The sequence below is a fragment of the Dermacentor silvarum genome, chromosome 5, assembly GCF_013339745.2.
Source record: "Dermacentor silvarum isolate Dsil-2018 chromosome 5, BIME_Dsil_1.4, whole genome shotgun sequence".
Taxonomy (NCBI): Eukaryota; Metazoa; Arthropoda; class Arachnida; order Ixodida; family Ixodidae; genus Dermacentor; species Dermacentor silvarum.
The window spans coordinates 124,870,617-124,883,943 of NC_051158.1; positions in this window are offsets into that span (position 1 = coordinate 124,870,617).

Sequence of the window (13,327 nt, forward strand, 5' to 3'; positions counted from 1 at the left end):
AAACAATATATACCACCTCGCTCAGTTGAAGCCATATGTTCAGAGTCAGGGTCTACAAGCTTGCACCAGTCTGCATTGGTTGGACTTCTGCACTGATCCATCCTGGTCAGATTCGCCAACCACAAGCATGGATCATTTTCTTAGGTCGATAAGACATTGTCGGTATACAGAGCAGTTTTACAAATACATGAGCGAATGTTACCGGAATACTCATGAAAGAACGCACGTAGCGTTGTCGTCTTGCACTGAAGAGGAAGTTTCATCGGCATCGGAATGGGACCTGGTTCCAGGAGAGCATTTGCTGCTTCAAATGCGAGTGGCGGCGATGCATTGGGCAAACCCTCTCAGGTACGTACACAGTTTCTTTTCCTGAAAGCAGAACCTCACTTTTGATTTCCTACTCAACCGTACGATGAACTATTTGTGTCGTACGGAGAACCTCACACAATAACTTAATGCCAACACTGTGTGCGCTGAGTAATTTGCGCTCCTCCAATATTTTCTGATAACTAAGCAATAAGGGATGGTTTATTTTGCCTGAGTCGCCATCGTATCGGAAAACCGCGCACCAATAAAATCGCGTTTTTTAATACTCGACAACTCTATATTGGCATACATATATTGTGCTGCATATCTAACCGAAACGTTTATTCGTAACACATAAATATAAGTATAGAAACAGTTTCTTTAAAGAACCCCTAAAATAAATTGGGCACCTGCACAATCGGTCATATTTTCGAATGCGGTTGATGGCAGCAGGTGCTTGACTAGAGAGAAGATCCACTATATCAGACGCCGTCAGAAAATTCTTGTTTCGCCTTTTGCACAAAGTGGCCGCAGGAGCAGCTATAATTGGCGTTTTACGCAGTTTTCCCTATAATATATCCAGACATTGTCCTATTCAGCAACAATGGGGACGAATTACACTAAATGATTGAGGACCTTAACCGAGAAAGTGTAAGAGTGGAGTTGAAGATTAATATGCAGAAGACAAAGATAATGTTCAATAGCCTGGCAAGGTAACAAGAATTCAGGATCGCCTGTCAGCCTCTAGAGTATGTAAAGGAGTACGTTTATCTAGGCCAATTACTCACAGGGGATCCTGATCATGAGAAAGAAATTTATAGAAGAATAAAATTGGGCTGGAGTGCATACGGCAGGCATTACTAAATCCTGACTGGGAGATCAATTACCACTGTCGTTGAATAGAAAAACGTACAATCATTGCATTCAACAGGTGCTACATATGGTGCCGAAACTTGGAGGTTAACAAAGAAGTTCGAGAACAAGTTAAGGACCGCACAAACAGCGATGGAACGAAAAATGTTAGGCTTAACGTTAAGACACCGGAAGAGAGCGGTGTGCATTAGAGAACAAACGGGGATAGCTGATATTCTAGTTGACATTAAGCGGTAAAAGTGGAGCGGGGCAAGCAATGTAATGCGTAGGATTGATAACCGGTGGAGCATTAGAGTTACAGAATGGATACCAAGAGAAGGGAAGCGCAGTCGAGGACGGCAGAAAGTCAGGTGGGATGATGAGGTTAGGAAATTCGCAGGCGCAAGTTGGAATACGCTAGCGCAAGACAGGGGTAAACGGAGATCGCAGGGAGAGGCCTTCGTCTTGCAGTGGACGTAAATATAGGCTGATGATGATGATGATATCCAGCATAACAATTGCTTTTTCTTTTGTCTCAGGTGAATGCTTTTGTCTAAGTGAGCTTTAACGAGTCTAATTAGGGCTGTATATTCGGTGCCTATTTCTGAACTTAAAATACATAATGCGAAAACATACATTCATAATCTATCATCGTGCGGGCGACGATAGAGTCTGGCAAACTTTCAATCTTGCGATATTAATATCTGAGAGAACTATCTCATAGATAGCGCAGATATTTCTTCAACTTTTATTAGCACTTCGCTTAATCGTAGCCACTTAAAACAACGCTGATGGATATTGCTAGCAAATTATGTTGAGCCAAGACAGCTGCAATAAGAGAAGATGATAATACGACTAGGCACAATGTTATGAACACTAACTATAAAATGGGTGAAAAAGGATACGTCGGGTTAAAAAACAGTGGACCCATGAATTTCAATCAGCCTAAAGATAATCCAGCAAGCTTTCAAGCAAATTGCGACAACATGCTAGCTTGAAAAAAAGAACTTGTCACTGAACTAACGTATGCAGTAACGCGTTGTGCATGCGAAAAGTGCATCCCAATATGCAGACGCTACGCTTACGTGTAGCAATTTCTTAATTTTATCTTGTGTGAAATTGTTGTATTACTCACGTAGACCGAGTTTCAATGAATTGTATTGATATATACGCTCGGAGGAAGTAAAAGCAGTTATCGCACTTGCTGACATTTGCAGCACAGACCTACTTAGAATGCTGCCTTTCAGCAAAATATTGCACGAATAAGGCAGCCATATGGTGGCGCTGCAAAAACAACAGTATTAGAACGTGCTCGTAGTGGTGGTTGCTTTTCCTCTGGTAGGTGATTCTGTGTTATTCGCTGAATGGTGTTTTTAGCTTCTGTGTTAGATGTGCTCGCTCTTTCAGAAAGCAACTCCATCTGGACTACTCTAGCTACAGTGGGACAAGCCTGTCTTTATCAGACAAATGTTGTACTGTTGTTAAAATATGGCAAAATTTGACGGCTGCCGGTTTAACCAGCTTGCATGATAAAGTCGTTTAAAAATAGCGGCTGGTTTTTAACGTCCTCCCACCTCACGGCAACCACCAGCTGCATTCGCTGCATCACATGCAGGAATATATAGTAGAATCCTGTAGAGAAGCAAACTGGCACGAGCGACGTGTATTCCTTTTCTCCTGGTTCCCTATGATCCAATGCTTTGCCTTTGCATGCCTCTCACTGACCTATATGTGGTGGAATGGCCAACAGACTTGAGGAAGCCGAAGTCAACGCTGGCATTGAAGGCACAGACGAACTCATAGAGTTCTCCCCAAGAGGTAGGAACAACCGCAGCTGATCATTCGTGACTCATCTAGACAGGACAAGAGCGAACAGCTACGGTGCTAACATTTGACCTCGGAAAGAAATAGTTGCGATGACGAATAAGTTATATGACAGCTACTTCTTTCTTGTATGATATGACGTCGCGGCGTTACGAGAATCTAGAATTATGCGTGACACAAGTTACATACGCTGTAAGGACGCGTGAACGGGCGAGCTAATGATAGAAAATCAATGTGGCCGAAGGCAGGGCCAGGAAAGGTGTGCATTTCCTCCGGGCTCGCGGCACAGGGAACGAACACCAGTGTGGGCCAAGTATGAATGAGAGCGGACGAAGGTGAAGATGGCCGTTAGCTGGCCTCCCCACATAGCAGACAACGAAATGGACGAAAAGGACGAGCACATGAAGTGGCCTTAGCCGTTGATAGACCGGTAAAAGCGCGCTTGCAGAGCCAGTATTGGAGTCAGAAATAATGGATAGGGACGAGTTCCCTAAGCACGCAGGCTTCACCATGTCAATTACCACGACGTCTTCAAATCCGTTCACGAAGACTGGGAGAGTATTTAGTGCTCTCTGCAAGACATTGTGGTTACATATTTTCCCTTTACTGAGTGGACGTATGCCCGCCGGCAAAGACCACTGCACTGGGTGTTATACCACCTCCGCCACAACAACAGCGGATGAAGACTAAGGAGTGCGGCACTCGGTGAAGAAGCAGCCGGTTTCCTCAGGCGTCCTGATGTAGGCCAACAAGGCATGCCAGTGCAGCAGAGCCTTCCCGTCCTCGGAGTGTGGTGGTGGAGAAACCCGCTCCTACAACGTAGACAGTGCGCTGTTCCCTAGTGTCCGGCTGGCTGTGTCCCAGGCATGTACAACGGAAGAGCAGCTCTACGACAAGTGTTTTGTTGTCCGAAGCCCGAATGTACTACAGGGGCCATAACTAACTCTACACCAAAGCTTACCATAGCACTCTAGCATTGAAATAGGGAACCGCAAGGGTGCCGCCACGTTTGTATGATGGGCCGGCACAAAGGCGCAGACGATGAGATGCGATGCAGACGAAGCACGCAATCAACGTTATCCGGAACCTCCCTCGTTCTGTTGGTTCCGTCTTGTTTAGGCTCGTTCAAACGCACGCTTTCACGCACCCGTAATTTTAATCAAAATTTTCTCATTTGCCCCTCGATTTCTTAGCAAAATATACGGAATAAACTTTACGCGTTGTCCACATGAGCACGCTACGTGGTAATGCTTCTTTTTGCATATTCTTTGAATATATTTAGTGTCGCCAATCGAGTCGTAGCAACATGGTGGCGCCTATGAGGTCGCGTGTTTTTTTTTATCTAATTTTCCCTCTAGGGTTAGTATTCTGACTCTATGGCAGGGACAGGCCTGACGTGCATGACCAGGCACGGGGCGGCTCCATCCTCGCCCACGCTGCGAAAATGCTGAGCAGGGCAGCTTTCGCCGGAGACGACAGCAGAGTGTCAGTCTGCACCCTTCGCATAAACAGAGGATCGAGCCTCCGTTGAACGTGTCTTCAAGCACAGGTGTAACTGAGGGTTGAATGTCCTGGCCGTTTGCTAAGCCGTGGCTTGCTGTAGGTTGATTTTTACAGAGAAAAGAGACACAGGAATGTACAAGCCTACTAGCAGTGTCGCGCAGACTTGCGAAATTCAAGCGAAGCTGATGGGAGCTGGTGTGGCGACAGTACACTGTGCATAAAATTCGCCATGCAAGACGAAGCTTGTATCATAGATGACCTCTGCAGCTTTACAGCTGATGTCCTGCTTAAAAGAGATGATCTTAGTAGATTGAGAGAAAGGCCATCGGTCCAACATGAACGAGTGCAGCTGGCGACGAAGGTAGCTTTCAGTTGGCGACAAAGAAGTGAGGACCAGATGGACGCTAAGCAGGTACGTCATTTGTGTAAGAGAGCACATTAATACTAGCCGCCACGATCAGTATTGACCGCGCTCGGTCATCCGAATAGCGAGATCCAGCTGCTTGCGAATGCCGATGCCACGTGGACGCTGTTATGTTCGTGAGCATGAATGTTTCAGACAAGCTTTTTTAGTAGTCTACACGTTTGAACATGTATAGAGCATATGGGGACCGCCCACTTGCCGTAGAGGCGCAGTGGATTTGGCGTTACGCTTCTGAACCCGAGATCGCGGGATCCTATCCCGGCCGCTGTGGCCACATTTCGATGGGGGCGATATCCTAAAATGACCGTGTACCGTGCGTTCGTGCACGGTAAAGAACCCCAGATAATCAAATTTATGCGGAGTCCTACACTACGGCGTGCCTCATAAACATATCGTTGGTGTGGCACATAAAACTCCATAATTCCAAACATTTAAACAAATTCAGGGCATTGGTGGTTCACGAACCATACCCATGGGAATGTAGTAGAATCAGGGGCCTGGAAGACAGGAAGAAGGAAGTAGGGTACTTGTGTGCCGTTTCGTATTTTAACGGTGCAATGAAGACATTCATGTGTCTTCCACACAAAGCGGGATGTAACGAGGCGCTCTGTTGCCCTAACTCCAGGATGACTTCCACTGGGCAGCTCGTCAAATACTCTAAAGGAGAGTAGGAGTTACACGAAAGCGCGTAAGCGCCGCGTGGAAAAGTGTGAACTGTAGGGACGATGGAAGGGGTGTCCTGTAGCTCGACGTCCCTATGTTGCAAATCGACCTCATTTCAAAGTGAGCTGTTGTCTTGCTCATTGAGTCGATGAGGGGAATGGAATCTGCGGCGGCGTTAATAGGGCCTTCGATGCGTCGAATGACCAGCGGTAAATATTGTATATATTGTGGGTATTAGTTCTATGATTACCGCAGGAGGCGAACGTTACTGCTTGTGATCGGTAAGCACGTGAAGGTCGTGCCAACCAGCAGTTGGCGAAAACAAAACGCCTAAGCAAGTGTTCTGTGACGCACGGCCCAGCTTACTGTAGCGCGTTTCTGCAGGCTTCAGTTTCTGAGAAAAGAAACCCAGCGAGCTGGATGCATCAGTGCTATCTAATGTGGGTGCATTAGAAGGGCCGTGTCAGCCAGTGCCTTCTTGGCTGCGTGAAATAGTTTCTCGGCAGCCGACGCACCGGCCAGAAGTGCGGACGGAGAATTGCTCGTCTACGGAAGCTCCCCCGAACCACGAACGCGGCAGACGAAAATAGCAATGACCGCAGGAATATTGTCTCAAAAAGTGGAAGGGGATCACAAGGATTGCTTGCAAAGGTTGCACAAGGAAGCTCCTTAACCCACCATGACCCATGATAAGACTACCGTGCGATTTTATTCAAAATTGGTTAATAATTTAAGAATAACACGAATATCACGTCTGAAGAAAATTGTCGAGAAATATCTATAGGTGTACTACATCTAGAACACTGGGTTCATGAGGTTTCAATGGCCAAAGCACTCGTCATTGCAATCCTACCTTATTTTCTGAAACTTTTCGAAGCACCTTCTTTCGAGGCACACAGTGACCGTGCGCTTCTGACATCTCCATGATGCTCGGGCGTGACAAGAGCGGCATCGCAGCTGCTTTACGTTTTTTTCTGGGTAGCTGCCGTGACCATCCGCCATGATCATCCAAACAAACATATAGTGACACCCAGCAAGTACCGAAAGGACCACGCCGACATCGCGAGTGCGGCTAAGGTGTCCTCAATTATGTTATGGCGTTGAAACCAGTTTGGCGGAATATTGTCACAGACTTTGCTAACCTACAATAACTGCCGACGTCGTTCACGGCGAAAGCATCGGTGTTGTTGTCGAATTCCTGCTCACGCGTATCTCTAGAAGGTTCAAGCGATACAATCACAACATCAATGTCTTCTATGTTTCCTGCATTCTCAACTGCATCCAGAGCATCGCGAAAGCGACAAAATGGCCTTCTTTTGTAGAAAAACTCTGAATTCATACTGGCACACATCTGAAGAAGAAAGCGCCGACTTGTGACTGCTAACGCCCAGTGTACTAGATCTAGTACATCAAACTGTGAATACGTGTTCCGTTCTTTGAAGTAAAGCCGTAGATTCGACCGTTTGTTTCTAACCCTCCTAACCTATCTAATAAACACCGTAAAAAGCACAACGCAAATCTATAAGGCAGGCGAGCAGAAATAAATGAAAAGCGAGTACACACCCCATTTTGTCGTGAGTCGGCAGTTTTCCTGGATGAATGAAACAGCAGATTCTACCCTGTGTTCGGGTGTGTGTGCCTACCATCTGGGTAAAAGAAACGAACAACGGCAAAAGAAAATATTCAACTCTTCAAGAGGTAGAGATACGATACCAAGTGTATTAATTCTCGTACAGTGGATGCTAATGGGTTAAAACAGCAACGATGTAATATAAACGATGTGGATGTCCCAATGCATTATTTGTCTCACTAATACTATCACGGCGAGAGAAAATAATGTCACCTCTCGTTTAAAGATCATTCAAGGCGTAGCTTTTTTTCTGGGACACCGGTAGGCCAATCACTATCGTCCATCGCTGTGTTTGTCGGCGAATTACGGCGATGAAGAAAACGTTCAGCGTGCGCCTAACACTGAAATACCGTTGCATGGACGAGTTGACATACTAAAGTTCAACTACATCTATGCTGCTGTCGACATCATATGCGCACAGATTTTTCGATGTTGTGGCAAAATTATTGAGAAATATGTGCGGATCAGCCAGAGCTCATTCATCAATTCGCAGGAAGTAAAACATAACACTTGCACCATCAGACTTCTATTGTCGCGGTCATCAAAGGGCGTACAGCACTTTTACAAAAACAGTAAGCATTGTAGCACAAATTCTAAATCTTTCATGAACTTTTAATTTTGGGTGCTGAAACACAATTTTCATACATAAAATTTCATATTAACCCATTGGTGTCCTGACAGTGCAGCAAAATGTTGTGTGCCATCTTAATTGATAGTTTATTAGTTGTAGTATCTTTATTTATACGGATATACCTGGTACCAGCCTTCCCTCCAAAGGTGACACATGTAATTATGGTGTGTGGTCCCTAACATTGGGCACGAAATTTATATCTTTGGTCTACAGCAGCGTAAAGATGCCATCTAGTTACTCGGTTGTACCAATTAGCGCCCTTTTCCTATAGGTATCAACACCGACGTGTCCTGCTGGCAATTCACGAGGGCGGGCTGGCTATCCCTCACCGGAGGAGACCACGACCAGTAATGCCTCACCGACAGCAAGCGACGGAGCCATTTCATGTGTACTTTGCTATCTGCCTGTGTGGATACTCCATCGCCTGCGTAGTGCTTGTAGCAGAGCTCTTGGTGGTTTTGGTTGACAATAACAGAAAGCGCAGGCTGTTGAAGTTATCGGAGCAGCAGGGCGGCGCTGATGACAGAGTACACGTGTGATTTACCATTGCTTGCTATAGATGTGACTGCGTACGGCCGAAATGTCAGCCCCATAGTGTCGCTTGCACGCACTTCGTTTCTTTCTTTTCTCGTAGTTTAATTTTCTACACCAAAATTCCTTCACAGCAAAATGGTCATACTCAGCTTCGCACCATTTTCTAATGTTTTTATTTCTCATACAACTGTCTTGCAGCTGCATCATTTGTGCAGCACATTGCTGTGTCGCGACGACATCCCATGTGCGCAACAGCAATGGCCATTCGGGCGTTATTTTTCGTACAAACGCACCACTCTCGAACTTACCTGAGCTATATATTATCGCTTCCGTATTCGCGTCTTTAGCTATTACAAACGAAAGGTAGGACCATGTTCCAACGGCACTGATAATTAGTGCTGCATATGATATCATTAAGTAAACCTTCCCCCCAAAAAACCTACAATTTCAAGGTAAAACTGAACATTGTCGGTACATTCTGAATTTTATTTTGTTGGAGGTTCCCGTGTAACGAAGCAGCATTTATTTCAAAAATCTCGGTACTCTTTATTTTTTAAACGAGCAGTAGGTTATTATGAGAAAGGACACATACATTGCTAGTTTTACGTGTAATAAAGCTGACATAGTTTCGAACGTGAAGGCTGAATGCTATGGGCTTACACCTGTGCTTTTCAAATTTCGGACAGATATGAAGCTCACTTAGAGAGCAAATTTATATCTCAATGGTCGCGGTACGTCCGCTCGAAGTAATCACAGAGATAGCTCCAAACAAGTGTTCATGCAGTGCCGTAGACGCTGCGAGTGAATATTTTGATGAGTGCGGTAGAGGATTGCGAGTCTACGTCTATTTGCTATAAATGCATCATGCATACATGAAGGGAATCAGTATCCCTATTTTTAGACACTTTTCGTGGATTTATTTTATCAGTGTGTGAGCTAGTTTGTATTTGGTCAGCATGCAGAGGAAATAATCAACTGTGTGTCATGTACATAGCTGGATCAAGTGTATGAAAGAATGCGCACCTTCCTCACTTAATAATTGAAAATTTATAGCCAGGACCTATTGCACTTAGCGTCCTTCTGATGGAATGACTAATTTTTACTCTGCGGACGATGTTTGCTATGTTAGAGTTCTAAATTATGACGTATAATTGGAGGAGATTGTAAATTTGAAGCTAATTTTATCTGGTAACTTCTGTGTTTCGGATATTTCCAAGAGGTTCGTAAGAGTTTTGCAAGCAGTGAAATAGTTTCTTCCATCGAAACTTTTATTCCTACCTCATGAATCCAAGTCGTGACCACAGTACTTTAGTTGCATTCACATATTTCAGGTCCCCGTCCTCAAAATGTTATGCATGTAGATAGAGAAAACACAAATGCAGCAATATGCGAATGGTCGATCTGTACGTAAAAATCCATTTCTAATAACCTAAGTGTAAGATACAGGCCCAACAAACAGGTTTGAGTCATGGGGTCTCCCCCTGATAACAAAGCGCGGCGTATTCACTGAGGATTTGAGACAACATTTAGTCATCACAGCATTAAATGAGTGTTGAGCACAGCAGAGACGTAAATGGGGAAATGTTTTCGCCTTTCAAGCGTAAAGAGTTTCACCCACAAAGGTTTGAGGAGAGGACGCGTGCCCGGACTTGGCGTTGTTTGTTATCACGCTATCGCCCATGCATTATCGCAGTCAACAGCATGCTGTCAGGATAGCGCCACTGTATCATTACACACTCCATAGCAGAAAGACTCTTAAATGTCGCCGCTGAGGTGAGTGTCTGATTGCTTGTGTTTTGTCCCTTGTTTCGGGCGTGGTTGATGCCGGCAATTTGTCAAGAACCAATCAGCTTTAAAGATAGTAGGGTAAAGCAGTTGCACAAGATCTTCAATATGCGAAAGCGAACACAAGACTTCTTGAAAAATAACCTGAACAGCACTCTCCCGTTAACACGCATGTCCTACATTCTTACTATCGCGTGGCGATAGTAGGTATGTAGGACATGCGTGTTACCGACATGTACCGAGGATAGAGAAACCAAGGATGCAACATGTACCGAGGACAGAGAAACTTGTTAATGAACATTTCTGGCGATGCGATTGCCACGCCGTATTTCAGAACTGGTGTCCTATTCATCAAATACAATTCACTCCAGCACACCACTGATATTAGTAGTGCGTAAATAGCATCAACTTTATGGCAAAGTGCGCAGTGCTCAGGTTGAATAGTAATGTTTACGATCTATTTTTTTTTATTTGTTCCATTTTCTTGTCACTTTATTTTTCTTTGCACTGTGTGCAGGTATTTTACGAATCCACAATAAAATATTCCTTGGAAGTAACCAGTTGTTTATTGCTCCTTTATGCTAAGGAAAAGTGTACTTGCTACACAAACCGGATGACCTGACAATGAACGTGCAGCACTCCAATAAAGAAAACAAAAACTTAGGCAGCAGTTAGGAAATATATATTTGTCAGCATCATCGAGGATTAACATTTGTTATTTAATGTGAATAATGATCCAAGCTTAGTCAGTGTCAATGCTATCCATTGTTTGAAAGAACTCCGCCGCAGAACCCATTGTCAGTAGAGCGAGTATGCGAATGTATTGAATTGTTTTATGTGCGGAAATATGTACTGCTAGGTGACATGGACGTACCATAATCGGAAGTGCAGCTTACGTGGGTGCAATGTAGGCCTCGCAAAAATAAAAATTACTTGCCATCTTGGCTAAATGAAAGTGGATGTCCACCGAAGCTTTGGAAAACCGCCACTGACTGGAGTCGTAGCCTATGATGTCACCATAGGCTACGTCGGATTTTTCACTTCATGGCTCATACAATGATTCCGTATCTATCAAGAAACCCCCCTCAGGAGCCGTAGCCTATGATGTCACCATAGGCTACGGCTCTTGAGCGGGGTTTCTTGATAGATACGGAATCATTGTATGAGCCATGAAGCGAAAAATCCGACGTTAACATCCGATGGTACAAAACCCATGTGACCAAGTGGGGACGTCACGTGTAATATGATGGCAAGACGTGAATACGTCATTATATCAAATGTCGCGTGATGACTTCGTGACACCAGAGTTCGTCTGATGACATCGTCACGTCAAACGTTACGGGTCAACGGCATCGCCACGTCATGATATTGCCTGATGACGTCATCACGTCAAACGTGATGTAATGCATAGAGGTATTCGTCAAGTGATGAGATCACCTGATGACGTCACGTTATGCCTCTTAGAGAAGCAGCACACTTTGGGATTGCCGCTTGCTTGCACTGCCTCTGGGATCGGCTCATGATGACGTAACGGGAACGTCATCACGGCTTGCTATATATATATATATAGCAAGCTGTATGATAACAACCTGTGGTCTTTATCTATGGTTAGATTCACTGGCAGTGGCACATGCGCACGCATGGCTTACAAGCATTGCTCGATACATCTTCCCGCGGGTAAAGAAAACAACTTAAGTTATTTGATTAAAGTTACTATCGTAGCGTAGTCGATCCGGTGGTCGTGTCTGCCGCCCAGATCTGCGTAGCTGAGGAAGTACGTCTTGCTGAGGAAACAAAACCGGCGGCTGTTCCATGGGAGATCTGTTACTGGGGCTTTGACGTTCCTCGCTGTGCTCACGCTGAGGCCGTTCTGGCTCGGTGGGACCATCACTTTCATCGATCGATGAAGACTCACTTTCGACTTGTTGTTCACGATACTGCTCACGTGTCCTCAGTAGGTGACGCCGGTTACGTCGTAACCGTCTGCCGTCCTCCGTGGCTACCTCGCAAGATCTTGGTGCGACTCGTCCTAGCACTTGCACCTTCCTGGTTCATGCCTTGTCTTGGACCCGTACGACTTCTCCTTTCTTGAGTGCTGGTAAGCATCTGCCACGAGCTTCGGGCTGTGTGTGTTTAGTCACGTAAACGCTTGAGTGGTGGCTGAAGTCTGGAAGTCTCGTGCGCAGGCGTCTGCATTGGAGGAGCTCACCCGGTGAACGACCATCTTCGAGGGGTGACGAACGGTAGCAGAGTAGCCCAAGCCAGGAGTCCCGTTTTATTTCCGCCGTCTTCTTCATGATTCGTTTTACAATTTGAACGCCTTTCTCAGCGAGACCGTTGGACTGAGGAAATCTGGGGCTAGACGTCACATGCTGGAAGTCGTACCTGGAGGCAAAATGTGCAAATTCATAGAATGAAAACTGAGGTCCATTATCGCTGCAAACTTCTACTGGGATGCCATATCTAGCAAAAATGGCGCTCAGCTTTTCGATTACAGATATGGTGGTCAAGTCAGTCTTTCGACTTCTGGGAAATTGGACAAAGCATCGAAGACACAAAGGTATGAACTTCCACCTTGCTGGAAGATGTCGACTCCGACTCTGTACCACGCGTATTGCGGTGCGGGCCTTAAAACTATAGGCTCACTTTGCTGCGCGTAAGCGTACTTGCGGCAGGCTGCACAGCACTGTAGCATCTTCTCGATGTCCACGTTAAGCCCTGGCCGGAAAACCAAACGTCGAGCTTTTGCTTTTGACTTATTCATACCCAAGTGCCCTTCATGAATGCGGTCGAGTATTTCTGGCCTAAACGACTTAGGGATAACCACTTTGCATCCCTTAAATAAAATGCCCTCTACGAGTGACAACTCTGATGCGAATGGTTTCAATGTGCCTTCAAGCTTTCCCTTGCCGCCTATGTGGTTGATAACAGCTTGCAACTCGGTATCGGCTGCCGTTTCCTTTTTCAGGTGATCCATGGTCTTTTTGCTTACCAACTCGGACACAATTCTTGTTGCATGGACTTCCACGTCCTCGTTGAATCCATCGGTATCCCCTGCGGCAGTTGGTGACGCCCTTGACAGCATGTCAGCCAGGAGCAGCTGTTTGCCTGGCATGAAGTGAAGATCAAAGTCATAGGTGAACAAACGCAGAAAGAAACGCTGAAGTCGCGGAGG